Genomic DNA, 6,706 nt, shown 5'->3' with positions numbered 1-6,706 from the left:
TTAAAGAGTTTGAGGGTTTAAACCCCAGAGGACGGCTTGTGTGTGTGTGTGTGTGTGTGCGCACGCTCTCGGCTTCTCTGTTCCCACCATCACACACCTTTAATCCCCTCCGACACTGACACCGAGAAAGGGAAAGAACAGAACAGTTAATTGCTCTCAGTCAAGGACCATGATAGCATGACAAGCTGGGTTTTTTCTCATATTAACTTCAAGAGAGATTTAAAGAAGTTTGGCTGATGTGGGAACGACTGTTTATGGCTGCTGTAAGTGATCAGAAAGTAACACGCTTCATGGATGCTCCACAACATTAAATGTAACTATAAACAGATAAAAAGGATGTTTTTTTCTTTAATTAATAATGAAATTTAATAATAGGCAGATTGCTGGGGTATAAGAGAGAAATAATACACTTTGGGACATGCCGTTATATGAACATAAACAACTTTGGGGTTGTAACACTAATGCTTCATGTCAGGCCACATCGCATCATCCTGTTGTTGATTATTTTCTTATAACAGCACACCACTGCAAGTTTTATTCCTTACACAGATTGACACAGCTATAACATTGTCCTATAGTAGAAATACTGTGAAATTTGATTAGTACGAAATCAGAATATATGAAACAGTTTCATATGTTTAATGTAAAGCTCTCTTTCACTCACTCACACACACACACACACAAGCATACATCACAGTGTATGTCAATCAAACCACCCTGTATTGTTGATTTTCTGATTTCAGTGAGAGTCTTCCGTTCCTCAAGCCGAGATGAGCTCACCAATCTCAGGTTCCAGATCATGAGGATATCCTGGGTTACCACAAACACACACACACACACACACACACACAGAGGCTCATTCACCTTATCTTCACAAACACACACTCGTACTCAGTGGTATATCTCTCAGCAGGGATGTACCACTCTTGTTTCAAAATATTCCACACTCACATTCACACACGCACACACACACACAACCCATTACATTAATCGTTACGAGAAAGCAGTGCAGGATTCTGAGGTCACCCCTCTACAGCCTCGTCCCAGTCAGGACGGGTCCAAACCGGCCAGAACCAGGTGAGGCTAAAAGTTCTCAGAGCTGCTTAAAGTCCAAAGCCACAGGAGGCGATTAATACACAGCTCAGGGAGTGTGTGTAACTAGGTGGGGGGCTCCTTCACTGAATATGACTGAGCTTTGTGAGAAAAGTAGTAGAGGTCATGTAAGAGTGCAGCGCGGCATGGCTCCTGGACGAGGAACGTGATTGGACGACAGTGTAATAACGGGAGAGTGTTAGACAGTTTAATACATACAGCTCAGTCCAAATCCAATCTAGTGTATACTACAGACTATATTAAACACTTTATTTACATATGTTTGGCATTGAGGGATTTTCTTTAAAATGTATGAGAGAGGATTGTATGAGAGAGGACAAGGGTCCTGTGGTGGAGAATAAAATGTTTCGTTGTGTTCTATACATACAGAGCATACACACACACACACACACACACACACACACACACACACACACACTATATAAGGTAACCGAATACAAATACATTATTCAGAATGAACAGCTGATGTGTTATAAACATATAGGAGGTGCACTATTCTTTTTCTTTTTTTTTTTTTTTTTGCCAGAAAGGGTTAAAAGGCAACTGGTTGAGACTAGAGGGACCAGTGATGCAAGTAAAAAGTTAAAGACAAAGTAAGACCATATTAACATATAGGTGCGGTGCTGCCCGATTCATTCATCCTTAGTAACTGCCTGGTCAGGGTAATGGTGGTTTAAATTAAGCTAATAGTTTGTTTATATTTTAGGAAATGCACTATATGGCCAAAGGTTTGAGGACACCCGACTATTATATGTGCTTGTGTAGGGCTAAAATATAAAGGGTTATTATCTTAGCCCGCTGCCTTCCTATGACCAAGGATGGAAACAGGTGCAGCCGAAGGTTAAATGCATGTTTTAACTTTATGACTTAATTATCTGACTCCAATTTACTATGTTAATTTAATGTAATCGATTTAAGTTATGGCTAGAAGTGTAATATCTCAGTGTATCGATTGTATTTAATCTAAAACAGCTCCATGCTAAGCTTTCATGATAAAGTGACGTCCCTACGTCAGAGGCTTTTATAGAGCCTATTTATTAAACAATTATTCTGCTAGCTCATAGCTTTCTATCGACGTGCAAGCCTAGGCCTTTCCTATTTACTTGTCAGAAGTTTACTTTAAATGTGCAAGTGTTAGCCTTTTATCGTAGCTCATCAGAGGTCGCTTTCAAACGTGTCTAACATAAAACTTTAGCTAAGGACACTATTTCTTATAATCATACAAATCATGCACTCTTAATGCAACATACTTTCATCCAGAAGAACTACTGAGCATTGTGAGATGAAGTAACGAATGGGTTTATTGTACAAAACGCAAATAGGCTGCACGATATAGAGAAAGAAAAAACAAAGAGAACTTACAGAATCAATGGTCGAGGGAATAGGATACGTGATGGTAACGTATCTCACGGTGCTCCTACTTTCTGGTAAAAACCCCCATTTTTACATTTTTACCTCAAGCCTCTTTGACATGTATAATGACCAGAGTACCAAATGGAAGAGACACAATGGGTTTTATAGCAGGGTGGACCCCCAGCCGGCTATCTCTCCCTAGGAAACCGTATGTTAATTAAGTTCCTGAGAATGAGTCGGTAGGAACAAAGGCAAAAGGTCTCCCATGCTGACCAGGTGGTGCCAGCATGTGTGTGTGTGTTGGTGAGAGAGCACAAAGCAAGAACTCATATTGCAACATACACTGTAATTGTTGTTTCCTAAACCTATATGATATTTACGATGTCACCACATTGTTCACCATGAAATATGGATTAGATTGATACCAAACATGCTCTGAGGAATGTAGTAGTTAAGCATAGTTTAGATGACCAGGTTTAGTTCACACAATCCTGATCACTTTAACTGCCACAATTTATAAATCTATTACTCTTGTTAAACATCCCATTGAGATGTTATCTCCCCTTTGTTGTTATAATAAGCTCCACTCTTCTGGGAAGGCTTTCCATTAGATGTTGGAGCGTGGCCTTGGGGATTTGTGTTCATTCAGCTACAAGAGGATTATAGTGAGGTCAGGCACAGATGTTGGTGAGGAGGTCTGGGGTTCAGTCGGTGTTCCAGTTCATCCCAAAGGTGTTCAGTGGTGTTGAGGTCAGGGCTCTGTGCAGGATTTAAAAAAACCTCTAGTGACCAATTATAAACTTTCCAGTGTTTGTTTCTGCATGGTAGCACAGGGTTCATATTTAATTAAAACAACAACAAAACACCCTTCTAAACCATTTTTAAAAAATTAAATATGAATCCACACCCACTTTAGGCCACACCCATTTCAGGTTTAATTTAAAATACACATATGTGTAATACTTGGGGAGCTGAACATATACAGATAGACAGATGTCACTGCATTAATATTTAAATCGGCCTACGTGGTGGATCCGGGACACTGGGTGTGAGGCACAAATACTCCCTGGACGGAATGCCAGTCAATCCTTCTTCACCATGAACACACTTATTCACACCTACAGGCAATTTGTTGTAGCCAAATCATCTGCCTTGGAAGGTGGGAGACGAGCAAAAGGAGAAAAGCTCAGGATTGAACTGGGGACTGGGGAGCCGGTGCTGCCACACCAAAGATACTTGCATAATTCAGCTACGGTAGAAGAAAACTGTCAGATAAACTGTTACTTGCTGCCTACAAAAGCAAGTTGTGTCTCAGCTCCAGCGCTAGGAGGCTAAAATGAAGCTGCAGAAGACTGTGGAGATATTATAGATTAAAAGAAGAAGAAAATTTAAGAGTGTTTACAGTTATATTGGATATTATTACTATTATTTACTTGGGGACATTTGGGTCCAAAGATCCATGTCTAATAAGAACTGTTTCATTTCCCCATTCATCAATAAAACACAGTTGTTTTCAGATCACAATGTACAGATGATTGAAAAGAAGAAAAAGGAAAACTAAAAGTTGGGTGTGTGTGACGATGCAGCAGTATGCTGTAAAAAAGGAAGGAAAAGGAAATGACTGAAGTCTCTGAGAGAGGAACATGGAGTTTTGAGTGTTTGACCTTCACACACTGATCAGGATGAATCATCTGAGCCTGGAGAAGATACTATTTCTCCTACAACCACAAACACTCACAGAGCAGAGGAGATCGATATCTTCTCGTTATCCACAACCCATGATCTTGCAGCTGAAGCTTTAAGATTTGATTGTTGTCGGTGTGAGACGTGCCTCCTGGTGGTGGACAGAAAGCACAGCAGTCAGCAGCAGCTAATGAGACAGTGACAGAGTGAAGGAGACTTCATACAGCCTGCTGGATCAGGACCAGCCCATTACAGTTCAACATGAAAATCAAACACCCTGCAGTTCGACTCGGAACTCATTCACTATTCACGGAGATCCGAGCAACGAACAGCTCACAGAGTCCAAAAGCCAAAGACGAACATCAAGCTTGCTGTATTGAAGCAAAGCTCATCATTAGCTCCGTTATAAACCTTTAAAAAAAAAAAAAAAAAAAAACATCCCAGGAATTTGTGTTGTGCAAAATAACAAATGAAAAATCATCAAGTAAGAAATAAAAACACACAGGAGCATGCTGTTAGAGGAAAATAATCACCAACCAGGACATGAAGTGCGTTCCTGTTACCACACTGAGGTTCCCTGTCCTGTAACAGCATGTCCTGAAGTGCTTTATTCATGTATTATTTATTTACTACAAATGTTTATGTCATTACTAATTAACAAATGTAAATCATTATTAATTATTTATTAATTTATATTACATTCATTAATCACTTATGTTAGAGCAGCTTTAAATAGTCATTCTCTTACAAGCCTCTCTCTACTTTTCTCTCTAGGTTAATAACACCATAAAACAAAGCAAATAAACAAACAAAAAAAAATCATGTCATATTCCAGAGGCACTTTTAATCCTGAAGACTTTCCTGTGGCTGAAAACTTAAAGCTACACATTCACCTCTGACGGTTACAAAGCGCTGACACAGGCACCTCCTTCCAAAAATGTTAAATAAACATAAATCTCCTTATGGAAAACTTCCCTATATCAACATTTTTCTTTATTAACTATCAGAAAAAATTTTAAACATCGAAAAAATAACGTGTTAAGGACCACATTAACATAAACCTTCTGACCAATCAGAACTGAGAATTCAACAGTGTTGTGGTGAAACTACTACAACACTGAGTGAGGTTAGGTCCAATGTATAATGTAACATTAATAAGAAATCTATAAACAAAATGCTGTGCAAAAACCATAAATAATTTCTTTAAAAATTTCTTTAAAACATATTAAAAATGTTTTTTTTTTTCCCCATTGCCCCAAAATAAAAATGTCAAGCTCTTTAGGCAGAGGGTGTGAAATAGTTGCATTTGTTTTTCATTTGTTTCTGCCAGACTGACCTGACATGATGACATTCTCTTGAGTTAAACTGAACAAATATTAAATCTCTATTTTTCAGAGATTCGAGGCATAAAAATTGGTTTCGAAGCCTCCTGAAGAGTGTCACCGGCACTCAGTAACCTATAGAAGAAGCCAGTAGCTTGATGTCATCTTAATCCTACTGGTAAAAGCAGGAATCATTTTGGCTTTCAGTTGCATGAATGGGTCTTTATTCTGGAAAAAAAAATCACTAGTGCTGGATAAAAATATATATACTGTATATTTTTACACTTTGAATAAGAAGACGCTTAAAGAGACAATGAAGAGGCTTTGCTCAAAGTGCCTACATTTCACTAACATGAATATGCAATTGATTTCTTGTTACTAATATATTAATAGAGATATACTTATATCTGCTTAAAGCGGCTGTAAGCATTTCTTTCGCCAAAATGTTCTTTAAACTGTCTTACTATGTTGACAGCTATCACTAAAATAGATAAATAGTGTGAAAAACTCTCTCAGTGATCGTCTTGGACTCTGAAATAATCGACTCAACATTTCAGCACAGCCCACCTGTAGGAACCAATCAGGAAGCTTCTTTGCAAGGAGGCGGTCCTGTTTACTCCAATACCGGTAGCTTGATGAGGTAGGATTACAGCAGACTTACTGAGGTATCTTAGAGAACGTTCTGTAATATTAACACTGAAACACCACTAGAGAATGAAGAGACATGTCTATCCGGAAATGATTAAAAATATTAGCCCCCCCTCAATCCACAGTGGCCCAAAGATAAAGCTTTCACCTTGTTGTCAGGAGACTGCTGTTAAAACCGGAGACTGCTGTTAAAACCTATCAAGGCCAAATTTATTCATGACTGTGAATCCAAAAAGAGCCGTCTCTTCTTTCTGGGGTCAAAATAAAGCCACCTGATGCCGTCTGAACAGGGCTACACACAAAACACAGATCACCAACACTTACATGAGCTTTGGGTTTAACAAACACAGGAGAAGAAGAGCCTTTTTTGTACAAGCGTTTAATTGTATTAAGGTTCATTTGTTCAACAGTACCTCACATCTCACCTGCTTCTGTTGGTACATTTTCTTATGACAGTGACAGTTCCATTAAAGGCAGTTGACTCATTTTCCTTATGCTCTCTGCTCTGCTGACTTCTGCTTGCTGATCTGAGACCAGAATTAATGATTTTCCTAAAAGGAAGGAAAAAAAAAAAAGATACTGATCCA

At 38.8% G+C, this 6,706-nt stretch overlaps 1 protein-coding gene across 4 annotated transcripts in view; it reads right to left on the bottom strand.

Moving 5' to 3' along the window:
* slc16a9a (solute carrier family 16 member 9a) overlaps positions 1-6,403 on the bottom strand; it is a 15,467-nt gene extending 9,064 nt beyond the window's left edge. The window contains exons 1-3 of one of the 4 annotated variants that reach the window (XM_053237694.1): positions 6,268-6,403; positions 2,476-4,300; positions 1-810 (exon numbers count right to left, since the gene is read on the bottom strand). The exon at positions 1-810 is cut by the window's left edge and continues 1,286 nt beyond it. The gene's annotated coding sequence lies outside the window, so the exon portion shown is untranslated. Of the gene's footprint in view, positions 811-2,475 lie in introns of all 4 variants that reach the window. The other 3 variants (XM_053237693.1, XM_053237695.1, XM_053237692.1) reach the window with 3 other exon arrangements.
* Between the last annotated feature and the right edge of the window lie 303 nt (positions 6,404-6,706).

This window comes from Pangasianodon hypophthalmus, chromosome 10, assembly GCF_027358585.1.
Source record: "Pangasianodon hypophthalmus isolate fPanHyp1 chromosome 10, fPanHyp1.pri, whole genome shotgun sequence".
NCBI classification, from domain to species: Eukaryota; Metazoa; Chordata; class Actinopteri; order Siluriformes; family Pangasiidae; genus Pangasianodon; species Pangasianodon hypophthalmus.
This window is presented reverse-complemented; position numbering and strand designations above follow the sequence as displayed.